Source organism: Lycorma delicatula, chromosome 7 (assembly GCF_047948215.1).
Source record: "Lycorma delicatula isolate Av1 chromosome 7, ASM4794821v1, whole genome shotgun sequence".
Lineage (NCBI taxonomy): Eukaryota > Metazoa > Arthropoda > Insecta > Hemiptera > Fulgoridae > Lycorma > Lycorma delicatula.
The window spans coordinates 19,237,357-19,262,936 of record NC_134461.1 but is presented as its reverse complement, the minus strand read 5'-3'; the positions used below and the strand labels follow the sequence as shown (position 1 = coordinate 19,262,936).

The 25,580-nt window shown below is 32.0% G+C and overlaps 1 protein-coding gene and 2 non-coding genes across 6 annotated transcripts in view; 2 read left to right on the top strand and 1 right to left on the bottom strand.

Annotated features, from left to right (window-relative positions):
• Liprin-alpha (PTPRF interacting protein alpha) overlaps positions 1 to 25,580 on the bottom strand; it is a 681,298-nt gene that overhangs the window by 373,222 nt on the left and 282,496 nt on the right. The window lies entirely within an intron of this gene.
• TRNAI-UAU (transfer RNA isoleucine (anticodon UAU)) lies at positions 12,928 to 13,021 on the top strand. The gene is made up of 2 exons: positions 12,928 to 12,965; positions 12,986 to 13,021. It is a non-coding gene; the product is annotated as a tRNA-Ile (tRNA).
• TRNAI-UAU (transfer RNA isoleucine (anticodon UAU)) lies at positions 19,966 to 20,057 on the top strand. The gene is given in 2 exon segments: positions 19,966 to 20,003; positions 20,022 to 20,057. It is a non-coding gene; the product is annotated as a tRNA-Ile (tRNA).

The following is a 25,580-nucleotide window of genomic DNA, read 5'->3' as shown; positions in this document are numbered from 1 at the left end:
TGAAGCGTATATATGTTATGTATATAACTGTCGATACGCGATTTCTGCAGAAATGTGTCGGTTGAAAGCTATGGAAATCGTCGATTAATTAAATATCGATAGGGATAAATTTATAACTAACCTTAATTGTGTACGCCGATTTCTTTGGAGACATAATTTTCTATTCGGAGGACGACAATAGCACACCAGCTAGCAAGGATAAGAAGATAAACTGTTAAGCTTTATCGTAAATGTCATGCATTTACGAAAAAGTAACAATTATTCCCTACGTCAAATCGGGAATGCGGAGGAGACGCCGGTAACTTTCGAAATGCAATTGAACGTGTGGTAGCAAAAATTGAATGTTCATATACAAATTGCCGGTTACGAAAGGACAAAAATTTCCACCCGATACAGTCGTACGAGCAAAAGAAAAGGGAAGAAAGAATAATGAATTAGTACCGGACCGGACTAAATGCGTCTGTGAGCGTCGACCAGACGCTTTATTACGAAAAACTTTCTACTTGTAACGGACAGCTTTAGGGATCATACGACGGATGATGTACAGCAAAGATGTACAGCTAAGTGTGATCAGTTTATTATTCACGGGGGAATGACATCTATACTTCAACCGGTTGATATCTGCCTAAACCGACCGTTTAAAACCAAACTCCTTAAACGCTACACAAACTGGAGAACCAACGCGAAACTACATCATCTGGTAACTGTGAGTGGATTATTGCGGTTTGGTAAAAAATAACCGAATGATTCGATTAAAAAAAAGTTCAAGAAATGCATTTCGAACGTTGTCGATAGAGTGAGGCCGATTATACGCGGTTAAATATTAAACAGATAATTGCAATTCAACGGAAGTCGGGAACTCGAACACTGATGACACTAATTTTTAAGGTAAATACCTACTATAATTTCTACATTTTTATTTAAATATTACTTAAATATTTACAGTATAGGCTGAATTAACAAACTGAACTTATATATTTAGTAAGTTCAATCTTGAACGGTGATTTTGTTAATAACAACTTTTCTACTTTTTTTCCCACTTTTTTTGAGGTAGATGGGTAGGTATACCACAGTAATACACTTATTTATTAGCTTTAAAAAAAGGCACTACAGACCATGATATGAGGCAACAATATTCCAGTTCGACACATCTTTCAATACTATTCTTAGTTTTAATACGATAATAACAGAACAATTATGTTATCGAGATAAGGCAGACTTAAGAAGGAAAATTCAAAAAAAAAACAATGATTTAACAAACGACCTTATTATAACCAAAATATGAAAATAAGATTAAGTTAATTAAATAATAATCAATTTTTAACAGAGGGGGAAAAGTAAAATATTTTTGGAGATTAGTTCTAAAATAATAGTGAAACGACAAAACAGAAAGGATATATATGTAAAATAAGTTGCGTAAGAAAAGTAAAAGGGTTGTTGCTTTATTATTCTTTCTTTTTTCTTTTAATAATGAAGGAAGGCTGAAAGTAATAGGCATAAAGAAAACAAAACTAGAAAGGAAAAATGAGAATGTATGAAGACGTAAGAAAGAGAAAGACAAGAGGAAAGAGGGATATTTTAGTTATGTTTTTATTTCAAAAAGAAGCCTACTCTACTCGGACTTCGCAAAAGAACAGAAACAGCAACATATTTGAAAGATATATAACCCGCAAAAAGAAAACCCGACTAGGAAATGCTGACAATGAAAGTAGTTCGGGAGGGAGGTTGTAAAAAGAAATTATTATCCGAAGTGTACGAACAAAAAACCAACGGTCTGAATGCGTGTAACTACTTCTAACTAGTCGCATTTTAATATATAAATTATTTATTAAATGCTAATAAATTTCGGTTACAAAAGAAAGATGACAACGATGACTATTAACTTCATATTTAGATAATAATTATTAAAAACCTTCCTACCTTATTAATATATGACTTCCAGAAGATCCCGGGTTCGAATACGGGTCAGGCGGGGAGAAAATTAGCTTTTCAAAACTAATTTCGTTATAAGAAAGTGCGGGTTAAACGTAAATTGGCGTAAGTCTGTAGTTACTTTTTGCTTTTCATACGAAAGCAATTTTGACTCATGAAATATTAGTATAATTCCCTTTTTAATAATTAAAAGAATGCGCAGATAACGAAAAACTAGTAAAGCGAAACGAATAAATGAAACAAAAAATGGTAAGTTTATTAGAAACACAAATCAAACAATTTTTATTATTATTATTTATTACTGTACGTGAATACTTTGACGCTAAAAAATAAAATCAACAGGTACATACAACCCAAAAAAACATATTTCTTTAACACAACTAGAATTAATAAAACGATATTTACAACACGCGCGGAAGAAAATAATGCTACGTCAACTACAAACGAACTCATCCCTACGACCCTCGCTCTTCTTTTACTGTTAAAACCTCTGGAACTACCGTAAGGTATCCCCACGACCCGCATGCTCTACACGTTGAAGGTCACACACAAAAAAACACATCGCAACAATGCTTATACTAAACCAAAAAACATGGATCGCAATTTCCTTTCCAGTTTACTTAGCATACGTACAGAAACAGAAGTTCCTAAATAATACGGTTTCTGGTTTTTTTTTGATTTCATAATTTTTAATTAGATTTGAAATGAATCCATTCTTGTATAGTTGTAAAAATATTGGTTATTACTGTGCTTGTTATTTTACAAAAAAATAAATTAATCATCGATGGATAAATCCATATTTCTGAGTAAGATAAGGTAACTCTTTAAATTTTCGAGGAATATAAATTTTTATATTACATCATTATTATATTAGTAAAGAAGCTAAAGTAAAATTGATGCTCGATAGTATTATATAGGTACCAATCGGATAAAAGTTCCTGTCAAGAAGTTCGTTAGAACTTCTCCGGTAAGAGTCCGCAGAACTGGACAGCACGGCGAAGTCAATTTGTGGGGTGGGGGGGGGGATTAAAGAAAAACATGAAAACTTTATATTTCAGTTCAATAAAGAAAAAAATACCTCGAAATTTGTTAGAATACTTTTTTTTCATTTGATGAACCGTGGGACCCGAATATGACACTTTTTCTTCAAAAAGGTGGGTTTACGAATCGCACCGTTAGGTAGCAGTACTTTATAGTACTAGAAATAATAAAATTTAAAAGAAAATATACTACAGCATGTTTTAATAGTAAATGCTCTTATGTAAAATGAAATGCTGAAGATGAAATAAGCAAATGTGGCAAAGATTTGTTACATAAAACAAAATTTTTATTTTACAATTAGAACTATTTGAACTAATTGATGGAGAAATAAAAAAAAGTTTACAAATGTAAACTTGATGTGCAATATTACACATCATGAATCTTCGATTTTTGAAGGTGATTTTACTAATTTTATTAAAAACGTAAAAAAAAAAATGAAAAAGAAATTTAAAAATGTACATTTGTAAGAAGTCATTTCAAATGACATTTCTCAGATGTCATTTCTTCCGCTCAAAAACAAAAATTTCTGTAATAGAAATAAAAGTGTTATTACAAAATGATACTGATATCAAAAAAGGTAAGACACTACATTTCTATTATCAATCTCCTAAATTTTCTTTAAAAAAAAAAATGTATAGTAAATATATGTAATAGACAATAATAGATAATGTTTAAGTGTTCCATATAAATAGAAAAAATTGTTCAAAACTCTTACCGGCCCGATTTCTTTATTAAACAACGAAATCAGGCCGGTATGAGTTTTGAACAATTTTTTTTCTATTTTTTGCTTATTATCAATCTCTTGAATTTTCTTTAAAAAAAACAAAATGTAATAGACAATAATAGATAATGTTTAAGAGTGTTCCATATAATAAGCAAAAAATTATTACAAAACTCTAAACGGCCCGATTTCTTTATTAAACAACGAAATCAGGCCGGTATGAGTTTTGAACAATTTTTTCTATTTTCTGCTTATTATATTAAACATTGCCGTCTATCATTGAATATCTATTGTCTATTACATATATTTAACATGTATTTTTTTTAAACAAAATTTTAATTCAATAATAGTAATGTATAGTGTCTTACCTTTTTTTTTTTTATATAGTTGTTAAAAACAACTTTATTTACATTACAGAAATTTTTGTTTTTTGAGCGGAAGTAATGATATCTGCGAGACTCTTGCCGTACAGTTTAAAATTTCATTGTAATTTTTTTTGGATATGTCTTTAGGGATTGCAGGATTGAGTTTAAAAGAAAATCTGGCTGTCTGTCTCTTACTTCGGTTACTTCAAGGGCAGATTGGTACATTGTCCTTTTCTACTATTCACATATTTTCTTCACCTTTATGCTGTTCCTCTACTATAGCTTCCGTAGGAGTATATCTCTTCCCGCTTGTTCCTTGTTGAGGTCATCGAGACCTGTACAGCCCTGGGCATTCTTGATGCGGGGTCTGACTTAGGAAATGTGTTTCCTGTCAAGTAGCTTTTGGATTTTCCTAATTTTATAATTATGGAAATGAAATAAACGATTATAAAAAAGCGAAACCGAGAGGAAGACTGAGGGAAAGAATTTAGCTAATCGTTAATATGAACAATTTATTTAAGAAACAAATCGAGGTTTTGATAAATCAAGCGATTTAAACGACTTCGAATATTTAAAATCGCTAGTCTGCGACAAACTTGCAGAAATCACACGAAAAAATCTTTTATGAAAAATGGAAAGCCAAAAGAGACGATTATCAGTTACCCAACAGAAATTGTAGTTACCACTTTAGGCTTTAAACGGTGATCAAAATATGGAACTAGCTGACCGATTCCAGTAAGTTTGCATCCTAAAATTATCGATACTACTTTACCTGAGCATCGTAATTTTTTACAAAGAAATTTCTTTCCTTTATTAATAATCTTAAGTTCGGTTTTTTAATAGCGATAGTGCTTCACCGATACTAGTGTTTTTATTCGTGACAGATCGTGTTACACTAACTTACCAAGCGGAAAGTTTAATTACAAAAATAGTAATCTAGTATAACCTTCATCCAAATTAAAACTGATATTAAATAAATTACATTCATGCAAATTCTAAAACTGAATTATATTATTAACCGCTTAGGACTCGCTTCGCTTGCCTTCATTATCCTCATAGTTGTGATAATACTAATAAAAAAAATATATTCAGACTTAACAAACAAATGAAAAAGAGACTAAATTAAAAATAAGAATTGTAGTAACTATAGTCAATAAAGTAGACAGACTTTTGACGACTTCAGAACTTCACCCTCAAGAAAGCCAGGGCCTCGATATACGGCTTGAAACCTTCCCTGGGATAACACGAATGTATCTTGAAAATCTGAAATCAATCGGTCGGTTGGTTCTCGCATCATGCTGCTGCAGACGGACAGACAGACAGAACCTGCCACAAACTTTCGCATTTATATATTATATACTAGCAGACTCGGTAATGCTTCGCTATTGTTAGATCTGAGTATATACATATAGATTAAATGAGTACAATTAAAAGTTTGATAAAACAACAAAATTTAACCTTTCCCATCCCCTATTTCCCCCTTTCCTCATTTCCCACTTCCTTTTCCCCTTATTTCCTTTTTCGATTGCTCCCTTTCTCCCTTTCCCCCCCACGTAAATCGGTCCAATAGTTTTAGTCTATAGCGGACACACATATTGGAAACACTGAAGTGGAATCGTAAAATATTTAGTATAGCGTGTGTTGCTTTTACGTCCAGCAGATAGCGCTGCTTTTAAAAAAAAGCATGTTTTTATCTGTCACAGGTTGACAGCTTAGGTATATAAATAGTAGGTATATAAAAACACGGGTGTATACGAATGCTAAGTTGTCAAAATTTCAAAGCAATAGGTGAAAAACCTTCGGAGATTTCAGATTTTGAGTAAACGAACATTTACATTTTTATTTATATAGATTTATAGTTAGAATTTAATAACGAAAGTTTTCAACTTCTTATTCCTTTGTTACGTTATTAGCATTACTATTAGCTCTTATTTTTTTTTTTTTTGTGGAACATGCAGAAATCTTTGTAGTTGACAGTTAATTAGGTTTTATCATTTCACGTTGACGGGTTTATTTAAATAACAAAGACAAAGGAACAACCTTAAAAACATGCAGTTTTGCTTTGAATAATAATAATAATAGTAAGGTAATGAATTTTTTTAAAATAGTATTTTAGAAGTAGGGGATTTATTTTAAAGTAACTTTAAAAAGGGAAAAAGTTAGTTTCAATAAACTAAGAAGGCTCGTTTAACAGTCTGTATGTTTCACTAAAGTAAAACTTTTTCTATTGTTTTCTCATGGGAGATCCAACCGTTTTAGTTTTGTCTTCACTCCTTTTCTTCTCTGATTCTCTTTACCTCAAGTTTGTCTAGTATAGTTTCTTTTCTGTATTATAGGGCTGGCGATAGGTAGCATTTATAAATTACAACGTAAAAGACGCAATTACAATTTCATAAATCATCAGTGAAATTTAAACTAGATTAATGGGGAAAAAACAGATTAAAACACCTTTAAAGTATGTGTTTTATTTTAACCATGTTCATACACACTAAAATCACCCAAAAACTAAACAACGTCTACGCATAGCGGATGCGCACGTGACTTAACTTACTGAAAAATAAATGGGGTCCAGATAATCAACAAGTACGGAACAAAGCTGGTGTATTATGAAATTAAAGATTAAATGTTGAACACATGAAAACTTTCAGGACGATCTCTCTTTTTACATAAGGAAAAGGTCTTCCTACGAAATACATAAGAATAATTGATTTAACCTACATAATTAATGAAGTCATAAACTCTTTTATGTATACAAAAATGTTATATCAGGTGGGTTCCTTGAATACAGACTAAAAAAGATAAGAAGAAACAAAAGGAAGCGACCTCCTTTTTTCTCGACCGATATATAATACACGACGAATTTCTTAATCGTCGCCGTGGATAAAATATTCTGGAACTAGACGCCACCAATCGATCAAGCATATTACTCAGAAATTCTTTCACAAGGGAAGTCTTCGAGTACAGAAAAAACCGTTGATAAACAATTTTTTTTTTGAGCGTAAAAAGCTAATCTTATTTCTTGCTTATAGAATGGAATATGTTGTATTCACGTAGGCAAAATATATCGAAATTGAAACAAAAACACACACACCAAACAAACAGTAGCCTGTAAACTCAACAATAACAATAATGACGGAACAATACACTAACAATCAATTCATTACGAACACCTACAAACACACAAAATCATAAGCCATCAACAACAATAGATTTTACACGTAATACAGCCTACCCATCCCAAAAGCATAGCATCCCTTAATCGAAATACAGCGAGCGAGATAGTGAACGGATGATAACTATCAAGAGAGAGACGGCGAATAGGCCTTTAGAGAAGGTCGAAACCTTGCGAGCCCGCCGTACAAATACCACACAAGCAATTTAGAAACACATTAGGCCGATACAATAGTGTAAGCCTGCCGCCCCACACATTAATTACGAAAATCGACACGACATCTCCCTGCCGCATCGTAGTCCTTCTCATTGCTTCGTATATAATACATATATAAAAGACAAAATCTTGTTGCGTTTCAATACAGTAATTAATTTTCAAAGATTACTGCTAGTATCTTCCTCTTTGAGGAAGCGTTAATAATATTATTTGATCACTCAGTGATGTAATATTCAATGAATTATTACAATCCCTATTGAACACACACACAATTTATTCAAAATAGCATTTTAATATAAAAATTAAGTGACAGCAACCAACTTCATACAACAGAATATACTAAAAAAAACCGTACAAAATCATCAATATCTGAATTTTAGAAAAAAAAAGACAGGATCTTAAACATCACGATAATTATTAAACTTTATCACTAAAATACAACTAATTTAATTACTTCTTTAACAAAAATAATGTTAGTATAAGCCTAAGGTCAACGATCTCACAGTGCCAGTAACTGAACCAAACATAACATTTCTGTTTTCGGGGTAAATTATCTACGATAATATACAATACACTTTTATACTACAGTTGAGTAGATTCTGGGTCCGATGACGCAGAAGCACCAATCCGATATCCAATACGACTTCAATATCTGAAAAATATCCTTAAGAATTCTACAATTTCATTTTAAAACTAAAAAAGCGATTTCTGAATGAATCTTACCCGTTTCATAGTAACACGATCACTAATACCAAAATATAAATAAATAAAATAAAATATTTTAATATTTTCTTCGATTACACTTGTAGTTTCACTAATTATCTTTGACCCACAAAATATAAGTTACTCAATGACGGATGACATATTGTTTGTTATGGTAAACAGTTAAGCCCGACCGCGACTGGAACCCATAACCTTCCGAATGAATGGGAGAGACGCGAAAATCTGGTAAGAAGATCGGCAATATCCTGCAATAAAAGTTGTCTCACGAAGTAACGTTAATAAAGATCAGGATTAATTTTACAAACCCATCGGATTGGTCTAGTGGTAAACGCGTCTTCCCAAACGAGTCGAGAGTTCCGGCGTTCAAGTTCTAGTAAAAGTCAGTTATTTTTACACGGATTTGAATACTAGATCGTGGATACCGGTATTCTTTGGCATTTGGGTTTCAATTAAACACACATCTCAGGAATGGTCGAACTGAAACTATACAAGACTACACTTCATTTACAGTGATACAAATTATCCTCATTCATCTTCTGAAGTAATACCTGAATGGTAATTCCCGGAGGCTAAACAGGAAAAAGTAAGTAAGGATTAATTTTACAGGTGAATAATGAAAAAATTTCAACGCTTTGTTTTTTTTAATTAAGGGAAGCAAAATACTTTACCCAAACATCTGCTGCGACGGCATAGTGAGATTAAATTTGGACACGAATTGGGCAAAATTGGTGGTTTTTATACGCTTTGTTGTAAAATAGTTCAGCCGATAAAGTATACAGTTGCTGTTAATGAAAAAGTTCAAATAAAGAATCTTCGATATATTTACGAAACAAACATACTTTCCTCTTTTATATGTATCTATCTATATATATATATATATACTAGCAACCCGGCAATGCTTCGCTATTGCTAGATTTGTGTATATATATAGATTAAATGAACACAATTGAAAGTTTGATAAATATTTAAAAAATTAACATTACGGAACTTCACAAAATTTAACCTTTCCCTTTTCCGATTTTTATCTTCCTTCCTTTTTCCGGCGCGTAAATTCGTCCAGTAGTTTTTTAGTCTATAGCGGACACATACGAACATTGCCTTTTGAATATATATATATATATATATATATATATATATATATATATAGAAGAAGAAAGTCTGTATATTCGTTTCGTAAATATCTCGACACCGGCGCCATCTAACGGGTATAATTTTTACAAAGATTTTTCTTTTCAGGTAATTAATAGATACTCTAAATATGAGCCAGATCGGTCCATAAATAAAATTTTTCTAAATATCTCAACCCCAGCGCCACCTCGCGAATCCAAACCTATTCAGAAACCTTTGCGAGCGTGCGCAAAATAACTCACCAAAGTTTCATCGCAATCGGATGAACGGTTTAGGAAGGCATAAGGGACATACAGAGAGACAAACATTCATTCTTTTTTATATATATATATATATATATAAAGGCAATTCCACTATACACTAAAAAAACTACTGGACCGATTTACCAACCGGAAAAAGGGAAAACTCGGAAAAGGTAAAAGGGAAATTGGGGAAGTGGAAAAGGGAAAAATGGAAAAAGTGAAAGATTAAATTTTTTGAAGTTCCGTAATGTTCAGTTTTATGTTCAAACTCTTAATTGTGTTCACAGCAATAGCGAAGCGTTGCGGGGTCTGCTAGTTAGTTATAAAAGAAAAAAATATTTACAAGTTATCACAATTTTTGTTGTTCCTATTTTTTTTGAATCTCAAAAAAAGAATTTTGGATCGTATTAAATTTAAAAAAAACTTTCCTTCGTGTTACAGCTGCTTTATGTTAATAAAAGTTGAATGAATTCCTCAAAATTCTCTTCAGGTTTAACTAGTAGTGTAACAAAGTAATTCGCCGTACTGATGTAACCGGTTTTTTGAGCTTTACAAAAGTTTTTTTCTGTTGAAAATACTGTTCTGCCACCCACACATACAGAAGTGATTCAAGAGGAAAAGGAAATAATTTTGTAACCGATTCTAAAACTTAAAATAAGAAAACAAGTTCATACAGACATATGCCCGAAAACGCTTTGTTACCCAGTTACGGCTAGCGAAAAATTTCGCCCGGTGAAATCAGATCGTAGTGAAATTTTTAAGATGCTTACATACAACACGGTGAACACGGATAATTTAAAATCTCAGACTAATTTATCGATTTATTTTTTTTACCGACAAAAAATACGAGCGAACTACTTAATTAACATATTAAGTATCAACGCATTATTAAAGAAAAAAAAGGAATAAGAAGATTAGAACAATAAAATTCACATACCCGATTCTTTACTTGGACTTTATCATTAACAATAACAGTATACTTTATCGGCTGAAATATTTTACTACAGAAATTGTTAACAACTAAAGATAATTTCTACATATTAGGTCACCTAGGAAACACGGCTACTTGTGTGCATCATGTACTCATTTTTTCACCTGTTTTTGAGGTATTACATTTACATAACATTATTCGTATATTAAACGTTAGGGTTTATTTATATTTAAGAACGGCGTTTTATTTGTCGTTTAATTTTTTTTAACACACAGTTATATCCGTACTACTCGTTAATGTTTAGAAAGCTCAGTCTATCCGTGTTCCTGTATCGCTGAACCGGCGATTACCGCTTTTTTTACTGCATACGATGTCCTTGGCACAGTACACTACTTCAGACATCCTGGGTAGAAATACCGTGTACACAAGTCATACTGTACTCAAAGGTATTACTTCAGAGGATGAATGAGAATGATATGTATGAGTGTAAATGAAGTGTAGTCTTGTACATCTTCAGATCGAACATTCCTGAGATGTGTGGTTAATTGAAACCCAACAACCAAAGAACACCGGTATCCACGATCTAGTATTCAAATCCGTATAAAAGTAACTCCTTTACTAGGATATGAACGTTGGAACTATCGACTTTCAAATCAGCTGACTTCCGAAGACGCGTTCACCATTAGACCGCATACTTTCTTACCTTTCACGAGTAATCGTTACTTTAATCAACGACGTAATGGATTTACGTTGTGGAAAGGGAAGAACGATTCCCATTAAAACTTCTGACCGTCGTCGCTCGAATTGCACCGCAATGCCTGGCACTATGTGTATTTCACGCTTACGTAAGGCGACTGTATAGAGCAAGTTGAAATTGTACTATAGCGAAATCAGATACAAAAAGTTGAGGATTCCATCAAAATTTGTTACAAGAATTGCAAATTTCACGAATATCTCAACCGAAACAAAAAGGTTTCATACTATAAAATAATAACTTATTATTAAATAACAATTAAACTAAAATGAAAGGAATAAACAAGAGGAAATTGATTTAAATGCGAAATTATATTTTCAGAGTAAAAATTTAAATTTTAAAAGAGGCAGTAACACAGTTTAAAAATCAATTGAAACGTTAACACGGTATTTTTTTCACATAAAAAATAAAAACTAACAATGTAATAAATACAGAAAATTTTTCATTTTATAAAACTGAACAAAAGTATAAGAAAAAAAATTTAAAGAAAAGAAATTTTCCATAGATATAAAAAAATTCAGTACTGTGTTACATTTCTTTCTTCTTTTAAATGTAGTGAAGCGTAAGAGATTCTTTGGAAAATGAAACAAATTATTTGAGACGCACCAGTAACAACCGAGTTAGATATTCACGCATCGCTACGTTTTGGAAATCTGTTCTATTCCTTTTTGTACAACGCTGATAAATAAAATATGCTACACAATGGTGATTTACTAATGTTTTTAAAATGGACGTTAAATGTTTCTTCAGGACTTTCATGAAACTACGAATTATCTTTAAAACCTGTATTCGTACGGTTACATTGGCGTTAACTTCGATATAAATATATTAAGCCTTTGATGAAATACCCTTAATCTGACTACCCGTGAATAGAAAACACAAAAATTTATTAAAAAATGCTAACACAAATTCAAAAAAAGGCTGCGATACATATAAAACAATCTGAAATATTAATGGCTATGAAAATGATTTTTTTAACATTCTATCTTCTTTAGAATGAAGGAATTGAGAGCATCACCTTAAGTGTAAATTATCATCTGGATTTCAATATGCGTGCGTGTTAATACATAAAAAATTTGCATTCGTATCAGTGAAAATGGTAACAAAAAACTACTTTGTTGCTACTGGTAAGAGGTGTTTTATTCCTTGAGAATGTATGTATTTATTTATTTTTTTTAATAATAAATAAGAGATCTGTTACTTAAATTTGGAAAAAACCGATATGAAATCTTGATTAGTAATTTATTCAAGAATTTTAATATTTAAATAATAAAAAATTTAATAAACTTACATAATAAAACTTTCAAACGACTTGGATAAAAAACTCCTTACCTGTTAACAGAAATAAAATTCAATTAATAAAAAAAGGAAAAATCAGATCAATTACTTGTAATCCGATAACATAAAAAGTTGACATCATTATACGGCAATCCTACATCAACAAAAAAGTTTAATTAATATGGTTTCAAATAAATTCAATTATATTTTTTATCTGACTAAACGATAACTAACATTCTACTAAAACAAACATGTGAAAAAGCAATAACAATGACAACGACTTGGTGAGCTAAATATAAATCAATTACTGTACTATCGGGTACATAAATTAAAATATAATAAAAAAAAAAACCTTGACGTAGCAGAAACTTATCGATTCAGCCTACCATTTAAATGTATTATATTTCTCATCTGCCACGCGCATTCCCCAGTGGCGCAATTGGTTAGCGCACGGTACTTATAAGGCAGTAGACGTGTGAGTAATGCCGGGGTTGTGAGTTCGAGCCTCACCTGGGGAAGTTTTTTTTTTTTTCATAAAATCGTTCTATTATTTTACTATAAATTTCACGACAAAAAAAATTTAAAAAATTAATTCAAAAGATATGCGCAACAGCATCTAATAATAATGCGAACAAGCTAATTACATCTAGTTTAATTATTGGTAATAAAGCAAAATTTTTATATTTACTACCAGGATCGATTAATTTTTTTATGAGCTCCCAAATTTAACAACCGGCCCAAAATATACCACAAAAAATACTGCATTAGATTAAAGCACATAAATTTTAGAATAAAGACATAAAGAATACAGCGTTTTAGAATAAAGCACAAAACAAAGAAAACGAATAACGAAATTACAGTGATGAAAAATAAATAAAATAAACGGATAATATAATTCCGGGCTGTTAAGGAATCAAAACAAACGGAAAAATATACTACAAAAACAGAAAAAATATAATACGAGAACAAATGCATACTACATATGAATACATAGCCTACACCTAAAATACGTACATGCGTTCACATACACACAAATACAAACAAATATTAATGTAAATTACACTAAGGTAGGAGTGGTTAAATATTCCTATCAATTCAACCGTTTACAATAATTATATTAAAATTAAAAAACAGAAATCTGACAGGTTTAAGAAATTCAAAGACGGTAGTACGAGAGAGATGGCTGAAATGTGATGTTCGTACATTTGATTATTACTTGTACTCGTACCTTTGAATATCAAAATGAAAAAAGATATTCGAATGAAACAAAAAATATGGCAAAATAATAATTACCAAGAAGAGCTTTCAACTTCGTAAAGCCCTAAGGGTTAAAATAATTACAACTATATTACCGAGGTGGGAAGAGAAGGACTTAATTTTAAGCACTTTGCAAATATTCGGGCAGTTTACAAACTTCGTTGGGAATTTGTTATAGCCTCATTATTTATAGAAAATAATAGCCTCGTTTATTTTTGGCCGTTTCTGAAATTTCAAGCTAGAAAGGTAGGATCTATCTACGCAGTATACATAAATTGGCTTTAGAATAAGAGTGAACGAATTAAATATTATCAGAGCAGTAATTCAGTGACTGTTATTCATGCGCGGCTACAAACACTTTTGAAACTACTCTTTTTGACCGATTGATATCTATGATATCCGAAATGTCACACAGCATTTTCATATGTAGGACTTTCCCGGAACGCGGCTTTAGCCAATACAACTGTGGGTTGTTTCTGATACAATATTTTAAATTAACATTTATCATTTTATTTAAAAGCATTTTTTTTTTCTTTTATTTAATTGAATGATTCTAACTGAAGCGTGAGCGCATACCGTACTTACGTCGGGCGGGTGTGGCGGTACTAGCGGCGACGGTCAGCGCTAACTAAACTAATGTTTCACAACTTACACAGAACAAATTTCTCTTGTGCGACCGGCTGGCAGAGCCGCGAGGCTTAAAGCACCGGTTACAGCTTCAACCGATCGTACTGGCGGTACTAGCGGCGACGGTCAGCACTAATAAACTAATGTAATTTCACAACTTACACAGAACATTCTCTTGTGCGGTCGGGCGAGGCTTAACGCATCGGTTACAGCCTCAACCGAGCGATCGAGTTCGAGACTCAGACAGACCGAGTTACTTTTTTACACTTTAAATATTAATTTATTTAATTCTACCGGTCACCTGTGACGTCACAACATAGACGACTACAAACTGATCAACTTTGGTCAAAATCGGTCCAGTAAGTCTGTAGATATACGGTGATTTAGAGTGCCACAACACAAACGCGTACATAAGAATATCCAGAAAATTTCCATCCGGATTTTGGATTCCTTAGGTATCAAAATGTCAAGATCCGGTGAAAACCGCATATGCCCAAATTGGACCGATTACAATACTTCATATTTTATCACGTTTTTTTTTTTTTGGAGTGAAATTGTGAAATTAAAACAAACTTCAAAAGGTGAAAATATATTTCAGTGCACTTTTCTAAATCTGTCTTATTATTTTTATAAAGAAATTACGTTTATTTATAGTTGTAATAAACATATGAACAAGCCGTTAAAAATATAAAAAAAACTGATAACACAGTTGTAGCACATTCTGATGCACGGCTTACACAAACATACACGCACAACTTTATAATTTTATTTAAATGTAATATTACTTTATTTGCGCGCTGTGTTGTAACGTCACAGGTGAGCGGTAAATTAAATAAATGAATAAAATGAATAATATTTAAAGTGGCCGCTAGTATCGCCATTTAATTAATACCTATTTCATACTAGCGGCCACTTTAAATATTATTCATTTTATTCATTTATTTAATTTACCGCTCACCTGTGACGTTACAACACAGTTGGTACGGGAGGCTAAACAGAAAAAAAGACCACAGCAACTATACGTCAGTGCTACACTAGCGCTTCTTGTGGTGAGAGAGGGGTACTAATGACACACTGTACCCACTTAGCCTCTAGTTTATTTAGAGCATTTTTTTTTGCGGGAGGGTGCGATTGTGTAAAAATTTCTTTTAGGAAATATTTTTAATTGTTAACAAGCGTTAATTAAATGTGCCTAAGCCTTAATTAGGCGAAATCTCGCGACTTGATCTTTTAAAGCCACTGCCCCATATATAGTAATCTGACCAAGTTTGGTTAAAATCGGTCGAGTTGATTGATTCGATTACCAGAGAAGGTAAGGTATGGTAATCGAATCATATCTAAAGAATCCAAAAAACCGGACGGAAATATTCCGGGATGTTGTCTCTAAATCACCTGTTATGTCTCCATAACTACTCGACCGATTTTAACCAAACTTGGTCAGATTACTATATATGGGGCAGTGATGCCATTAAATTCTCAGCTATAAAGATCAAGGGCTGTAGAGCAAGGTCACCCTCAGTATCGCGAGATTTCGCCTAATTAAGGCTTAGGCACATTTAATTAAGGCTTGTTAACAATTAAAAATCCTTCTCTGGTATAGCAATAGGCGGGAAAATAAAAATCTATAAAGATCTCTTAAAACGGAACCAAGAAAAACGTCTACAGAAAAAAAACTTATGTGGACACCACATGACTTCCTTGTACGCCAATCAAATTACATATACACATTTTTTGCTGCACTTCATTTAAACTTAATTCATTTTAAAGTGAGATACGAACCTCCAATTCTTTAATAAATTGAACAGTTATACACAATTGTCCACCACAATTGCATTGTGGTGGACACCACACACACTGCATCATATATTTTTGTGGTGTCCTTATCAGCAATTTACATTAGTTTATATATTAATTTTGTTTCGCGTCGCTCAAGTAGTTATGTGGTGAAAGTAAGAACGTGTTGGATCTGTAACCATGGACACATCGGTTCGAATCCAACTTCTTATACATATATTTTTTAACTTTTTTTAATTTAGATACATCGATGTAAAATTTTCCAACCGATGTGCCTTCCCCTTGTAAAATCCAAATATTTCATTAATTAGCTATAACTCTGGAACCGATGGAAGTAAGTACCACTTTGATATATCGTTGAAAAGCTCTCGATGAGGGCAAGAAAAAGTCCAGAATCCAAATTGTTTTGGATATTGGGCTTTTTTGGACACTTTTGATTTATTCGATTACAATCAAAAGGGGAAGTGCACAACTAAATGTTGCAACAGTCCGAAATACTAAAATTTAAACATTCCGAAACTAGTCAAAATGGATTCAGGGATGGTTAAAATGGTTATTTCCGTTGAAATATGAAAACCGATATTTTTCGCTATTGTAATACTTCCTTTACTTCGTACAAGGAAGTAAAAATCACGTAAATCGGTCGGTGTAACGGATGTACTACAATCGATAATAATTGATAATCACCCAATACAAAACGCTGGTTTTGTTACTTAAACCGGTAAAACCACATCGTAAATAATGCGCACATCAATTTATCTCAATTTAAATTAAATTATTAGATATTTTCTTACTTAATTTGATTTATTTTTTACTCTGTAATCATTTACGGAGCGAGCTATTTTTATAAGTTTTTAAAATAAATAACAGAGCTGTCAGAAACGATGATGAAGATCGGTTGATTAATGCTTATGTAATATGTTAATCGTATTAAAACAACGATGATATATTTAGAATGCGATAGACGGCGTCAAGTAGTTCAACTAAGCATACACTGTTGTCATCGGAATAGTGCGGCGAGCTACGAGTATGAAGCGGAGTGGTTAGCGGTTGTTATACGCGGTCGTGAAAGGGTGAAAGAGACGATAGGAGTTTGTTCCGTAGAGGAGAGGAGAAAGCAAAAGAGAGAAGAGAGAGCCTCATCGTAAAGGGGGTTGTTGATCGCACACGGCTAATAAAGCGGGGACCCGGCTGCCCATCAAACCCATCGTAAACCGGACGGAAAGTTCACTCCTCTTGCGGCTGCGATCATCCGGGTCCCATATGTCCACTACATTCACCGACATATAACACCGCCCGCCCGACCGATGATCCCCACCAAGGCCGTCTATTATCATTATTAACGACAAAACATCAACGCTTCTCGATGCAAACGCATCTAAAGATAATTTATTTATTATTTTTTTTATAACAGTAATTTTATCATCCTAAAATAGATCCGTACTTAAAAAATCACGTTTAGGCAAACAGTTTTATTCTCGGCATACAATCATAGTAATAAAATATATGCGCACGCCCATACGTAATCTATTACCACATCGATGGTATCAACAATTCAATTATGGAAAACTAAACATGAATTTTGGGAATCAAAAATCAGGATTCTTTAACGTTAATCTTCTAGTAAATATTAAACATTAAACTCGAAAATAGAAAACAAAAGGTTTACCCGGATAAAATGTAAAAGAATAATGCAATATTGATGCCAATCGATTCAAAACCAAAATTAATTTTAACTGTACATTTTTATAAGGAATTTTCAAAATTTACTGTTGTCCTAAATTAAAAAAAAAAATACAAGTCGGTTAGGCAACATGATGGGTTTGGTTTTCAGATTTCAACGGAAATATCCATTTTAACCATCTCTGAATCCATTTTAAGTAATTAAGTAATATGAAAAAAATCAGAAGTTATTAGTGAAATAAAATTTTATGTAATTTTCATTTTAATTCAAAAAATTTTCTGAATTAAAAAAAGTTAAAAAATATATGTATAAGAAGTTGGATTCGAACCGATGTGTCCATGGTTACAGATCCGACACGTTCTTACTTTCACCACATAACTACTTAAGCGACGCGAAACAAAATTAATATATAAACTAATGTAAATTGCTGATAAGGACACCACAAAAATATATGACGCAGTGGTGTGTGGTGTCCACCACAATGCAATTGTATAACTGTTCGTATCTTACTTTAATATCAATTAAGTTTAAATGAAGTGCAGCAAAAAATGTGTATATGTAATTTGATTGGCGTACAAGGAAGTCATGTCCACATAAGTTTTTTTTTCTGTAGACGTTTTTCTTGGTTCCGTTTTAAGAGATCTTTATAGATTTTTATTTTCCCGCCTATTGCTATACCAGAGAAGGTAAGGTATGGTAATCGAATCAATTGAGTCATACGCGGTAATCGCCGAATCTTTACATTTTGATTTCTAAAGAATCCAAAAAACCGGACGGAAATATTCCGGATCTTCGTATGTACGTTCCGGGATGTTGTCTCTAAATCACCTTTTATGTCTCCAGAACTACTCGACCGATTTTAACCAATCTTGGTCAGATTACTATATATGGGGCAGTGATGCCATTAAATTCTCAGCTTTAAAAGATCAAGGGCTGTAGAGCAAGGTCACCCTCAGTATCGCGAGATTTCGCCTAATAAATGTCTTAGGCACATTTGTTGAATTCTAAATATATCATCGTTGTTTTAATACGATTAACATATTACATAAGCATTAATCAACCGATCTTCATCATCGTTTCTGACAGCTCTGTTATTTATTTTAAAAACGTATGAAAATAGCTCGCTCGGTAAATGATTACAGAGTAAAAAATAAATCAAATTAAGAAAATATCTAATAATTTAATTTAAATTGAGATAAATTGATGTGCGCATTATTTACGATGTGGTTTTACCGGTTTAAGTAACAAAACCAACGTTTTATATTGGGTGATTATCAATTATAATCGATTGTAGTACATCCGTTACACCGACCGATTTACGTGATTTTTACTTCCTTGTACGAAGTAAAGGAAGTATTGCAATAGCGAAAAATATCGGTTTTCATATTTCAACGGAAATAACCATTTTAACCATCTCTGAATCCATTTTGACTAGTTTCGGCGTGATCTCTGTACGTACGTACGTATCTCGCATAACTCATAAACGATTAGTCGAAGAAGTTGAAATTTTAGTATTTAGTTCTGTTGTAACTTCTAGTTGTGCACCTCCCTTTTTGATTGCAATCGACTGGACCAAAAGTTTCCAAAAAATCCAATAAAATCTAGTAATAAACCCTCATTGAGAGGTTTTCAACGATACATCATAAGTGGTACTTATTTTCATCAGTTCCACATTTACAGCCAATTAATGGAGAAGTATTTGGATCTTAGGGGAAGGCATATCGGTTCGAATCAGACTTTTTAAATTTTTTTTAAATTTAAATATATTGAATTATTAACAATTATTAACCTCTAATTGTAAAAAAAATTATTCGATAAATAATAATTGAATAATAGGAATAAAAATTATTAGAAATTATTAAGGTAATAAAAAAAAAATAATTTAATAGGCGTATAAGGAAGTTATGTCTGTCCATATCAATTTTTTTTTATTCAACGAATGAAAAATGTTGGATTCCTTTAAAGTATTAAAGTTTTCGGTATAATGAATATAATACAAATCAATTTTTCCTAGCATGGGATGTATGAATGTAGGAGGAAAACACTGCCTATTTTTACGAGTAATCTAAGAAAGATATCGCATAACACAAACATATGAATTCCCCAGTGGCGCAATTGGTTAGCGCACGGTACTTATAAGACAGTAGTCGTGAGCAATGCCGGGGTTGTGAGTTCGAGCCTCACCTGGGGAAATTATTTTTTTACTAAAACGACACAACAAAAAAATTATTAACGTATTTAAAATAATTAATATTTTTTTAAAATGGAAATTCAACGTAATACTAACATATAAAAAAAATTACAAGTCGCTGAATAAATGACCTTTTGACCAGTAACAATTACATTATTGTAAATTTATATAAATAATTTTTTCCTAAGAATTCTGATTTGAAAATTAACGACCAGGTTGCTTAACAAATGAAAATAAATGCAAAATTTGATAATAACTGTGACAGAAAAAAGACATTAATTAAAGAATTGTCAAACATTTCCTTTGAGTAGGAAAAAAACGAAATAAATAAAAGCTTACACAAAAATATTCAATCTGGATTCGCATTTGTATCTCTTTGAATACTAAGTAAATGAATTTTTATCGACAACAAAAAAGGATTTTATGGATGAATAAGACATTCTCAAAAACAACTTAATAAATATTTTTTCTTGTAAATGAATGTCAGACGTCATTGGTATCTATAAAAAAAAAAAAAATTAAAAATAATATACAATAAATTCCAGGAAAAACAAAGAATTATAAGTTGGTAAAGCGATACTAAATGTTGCTGTATTTGCTTAGTATTTAGATTTTAATAAAACGTCCATACGCTGATGAAGTTCACCGATGTGATAATTACTTTTAACGAAGCTACCGTCTTAATTTTTCTAATGCTTTTTCGATTTAATTCTCTGAGCGAAAAACCAAAGAGATTATTACTGCCCGACATTCACAAAAGAACACGAAAAAGAAAACCATAAAATATTAAATAAAATTTTGAGAGTAACGGCGTACAGACTAAACAATAAGAGAAAGTACGAATAATTAACGATAATTCTAAAGTAAAGTAATTTTTTGGGCCCGTTAATACGCAAGCTTTATGGATATCAAGAGACGAGTTTGAAAATCTATGCTGCCTGTTCTTTGAACATTTCGATAACAGTATAGTAGGATTTCATCTCTTTGAGTGCAATTTCCCGCTCAAAATTTCTTTAATTTCAGGAAACGATTTAAGTCAGAAGGGGCAAAATCCAGACTGTACGGAGGATAATCCGGCATCTCCCATCAACAAAAATTTAAGCATCATGAGAAGGATGAACCTTCAACACACCCCTCTACCTCGTAGTAATCAGGCCACACAAATGGTTCTGTGTGCCGCAGCCTAACTTGTTTAAGGTTTCGCAGATGGTTTAACCCCCAGGCGATAATCAATCACAATTATGAATTTCCGGTCTTAAAAAAGATCGCCGATGACAGATGGGCGTACAGATATTGCGTCATCATGTTCGCTTCGTTAACAACCAACAACAGATTCCTCGTTCATCACACGTTCTCACCACATTTCAGTGAATTACCTACTCTACGACTAATTAACTCCGCTTGGTTAATGAAATGCTAATGAACTACTTGTAGCTGAACGATAGCGTCACAGTTATGACAAAGCCAATTTCTGTTTCTAATATATACAACGATTCTTACTTTAAACATGTATAGTAAATGTGATTCAGAAAGAGAAGAAAAAAATTGAACGATAAAAAAGTCAACGCTTAGAAAAAAAAATTAAATAAAAATGAATAAACTGTATGATGTGCTCTTTCCTTATCTTTAGCGTAAAAAGAATTCTTTTTTTTTTGTTTAACCTCCGGGTCCACCGTTAGGTATTGCTTCGGATGATGACATGAATGATTTGTAGCGTGCGTGAAAATGCCATATCTGACCTGGATTCGAACCCGGGACCTTCGGATGAAAGGTCTCGACCTTCGGCCGAGACGCTACCACTCGTCCGGCCTCCTGACGCGAGTGGTAGCGTCTCGGCCTTTCATCATAAAAAGAATTAAAAAAAATTTTTTATCCACACAGACAAAATATTAAGCGTCAAATACAATGACGATATAAGGATGTATTATCCTGATAACGCTCCTGGTAATTAAATTCAAGTGAACAAGTATTAACAGTATAAAGTTATAAAATTCATAAAATTGAAATAATCAATAAAATGATGACTGCAGTTTAAACCATTAAAAATACTAAAAAAAAATCTGATGTGGACACCAAGTGACTTCCTTGTACGCTTATTAAGTTACATATACACATTTTTAAAAGTACATAAAATTTTACTTCGTTAATAACTTACTGATATTTTTTCATATACATTTTTTTATTGTTGTTATTGAATTATTATTTATTATAAATTTTTTTCATAATCAGAGGTTAATAATTATTAATAAATCAATATATTTAAATTAAAAAAATAAAAACTTAAAAAAAAGAAATCAAGTCGATTTCGAACCGATGTACCTTCCCATTGCAAGATCAAAATATTTCATTAATTAAAATATTATTTTGCTATAACTCTGGAACCGGTGAAAGTACCACTTATGATATATCGCTGAAAAGCTTTCAATGAGGGCTTATTACTGCAATTAAGAAAAAGTTCAAAATTCAAATTTTTTAGGATTTTAGACTTTTTTGGACACTTTCAGTCCAGTCGATTGCAATCAAAAGGGTAGGTGCACAACTAGATGTTAGAACAGTCCGTTTTTAGAGTTATGCGAGATACATACCTTACGTACAGACGTCACGCCGGAACTAGTCAAAATGGATTTAGAGATGGTCAAAATGGATATCTCCGTTGAACTCTGCACAAGGAAGTGAAGAAAATTAAAAAATGTTTAATCTACAGAACCGAAATATTAAAGCGTCAAATACACTGATGACATAAATGTGTTATCCTGATAACGCTCCTGGTAATTAAATTTAAGAACAGAATTGTGAACAGTATATTATCGTAACATTAAAATATATGTATTTTATAGAAGTATACACTTTATTATATATACATTTATTTAAAAATTTAATAAACCGATCCCGATTACATTTTAAAAAAATGACAACGGCTACAGTCTGCACACAAATTTACATATTAACTAATTGCGTAAACCACATTCTTTAGTATTTTGGACTATTCTTTCTTTTTTTACCTCCATTAGTACAATCTCACAGTTATATTCTTAAAAATCCATGGAAATAAAAATCAATATTGCAACAAAAGGACTTTATTTTAACTATTTTTAAATACTTCAAACCGAATGTAAAAAATAATAGTTTTATTTGCATTTGCGTGACAATATTCTATGTATTTCATAAATAATAACTTTTTTTTTACACATAAAAAATTATTGTATAAAAGTTTTTCTATAGTTTTCTTTCAATAATTATTTAAAAAGAACATCGATGGCGATATTATTAACGCTGTAATCACAAAATTTACACAAAGAATATTTACATTTTACATAATATTAGCACTAATATTCGAGTAAATTATTGTCAATTAACAACACGTTGTCATACTATTAATCAACGTAAATATTATATATTCTTTTAACATTTTTCTACTGGCAAATATTTGTCCTTTACGTATTCACAGATTTTTAACAGTTATTACAGGGATACAGCAAACACATTGTAACGTAATGTATTCTTTAAAGTAAAACCAACCTCCATTTTAGGAGAGTTTACGAGATACTGTTAGTTTTCACCTTACGTACCTAGAAAATAGAAAAGTTTTAACAAAAACCGTTCAAATCATATGCAGCATTACTTTTCGTATACAGAACGAATTTTTATGACATCGATTTAAACATTACTACCACATTCTAAACCTTGGTATAGCGACAGTAAGAAGTTAACACACGGTGTAAACAAGTATGTGCTGTTTTTTTTTTGTCTTCAGTCATTTGACTGGTTTGATGCAGCTCTCCAAGATTCCCTATCTAGTGCTAGTCGTTTCATTTCAGTATACCCTCTTCATCTTACATCCCTAGCAATTTGTTTTACATATTCCAAACGTGGCCTGCCTACACAATTTTTCCCTTCTACCTGTCTCCCCAATATTAAAGCGACTATTCCAGGATGCCTTAGTATGTGGCCTATAAGTCTGTCTCTTCTTTTAACTATATTTTTCCAAATGCTTCTTTCTTCATCTATTTGCCGCAATACCTCTTCATTTGTCACTTTATCCACCCGTCTTGATTTTTAACATTCTCCTATAGCACCACATTTCAAAAGCTTCTAACCTTTTCTTCTCAGATACTCCGATCGGCCAAGTTTCACTTCCATATAAAGCGACACTCATAACATACACTTTCAAAATCTTTTCCTGACATTTAAATTATTTTTTGACGTAAACAAATTATATTTCTTACTGAAGGCTCGTTTAGCTTGTGCTATTCGGCATTTTATATCGCTCCTGCTTCGTCCATCTTTAGTAATTCTACTTCCCAAATAACAAAATTCTTCTACCTCCATAATCTTTTATCCTCCTATTTTCACATACAGCGGTCCATCTTTGTTATTTCTACTACATTTCATTACTTTTGTTTTGTTCTTGTTTATTTTCACGCGATAGTTCTTGCGTAGGACTTCATCTATGCCGTTCATTGTTTCTTCTAAATCCTTTTTACTCCCGGCTGGAATTACTATATCATGAGCAAATCGTAGCATCTTTATCTTTTCACCTTGTACTGTTACTCCGAATCTAAATTGTTCTTTAACATCATTAACTGCTAGTTCCATATAAAGATTAAAAAGTAACGGTGACAGGGAACACCCTTGTCGGACTCCCTTTCTTATTACGGCTTCTTTCTTATGTTCTTCAATTGTTACGCTGTTTGGTTCCTGTACATATTAGCAATTGTTCTTCTATCTCTGTATTTGAACCCTAATTTTTTTTAAATGCTGAACATTTTATTCCAGTCTACGTTATCGAATGCCTTTTCTAGGTCTATAAACCCAAGTATGTCGGTTTGTTTTTCTTTAATCTTTCTTCTACTATTAATCTGAGGCCTAAAATTGCTTCCCTTGTCCCTATACTTTTCCTGAAACCAAATTGGTCTTCTCCTAACACTTCCTCCACTCTCCTCTCAATTCTTCTGTATAGAATTCTGGTTAAGATTTTTGATGCATGACTAGTTAAACTAATTGTTCTGTATTCTTCACATTTATCTGCCCCTGCTTTCTTTGGTATCATTACTATAACACTTTTTTTGAAGTAAACAATAATTATACTATTCATATTACGAAAATTAATCAACATTTTATGAACCGTGTATGTCGGTTTAAAATGTTGACAGCAGCGCATTTCAGTCGATTAGGCTGTTTACAAACAGGTACTGCTACAAATAAAGTTCTAGTAAAACGTTATACCAAGTTCTTTTCTTTAATAAATAATTAATTTTCCTTCTGTATTCAATAATATTTTACCATACCATCTGAAATTGTTCCGTTACACACAAGTGACGTAATTCTGTTTTCCTTCCTAACGTATTATCCCGTCTTGTAACTTCCTCCGAAGATCGACATCATAACAATATTATATATTTTAATTCTTTCAACAATTGTTACGTGTATTATCTAATAGAAATTAGTATAAAAAAATTAATAGTTGCACATTTTCAACTTCTAAAACAAACCGTAGTTTTATTTATTTTTTAGCATAAATATT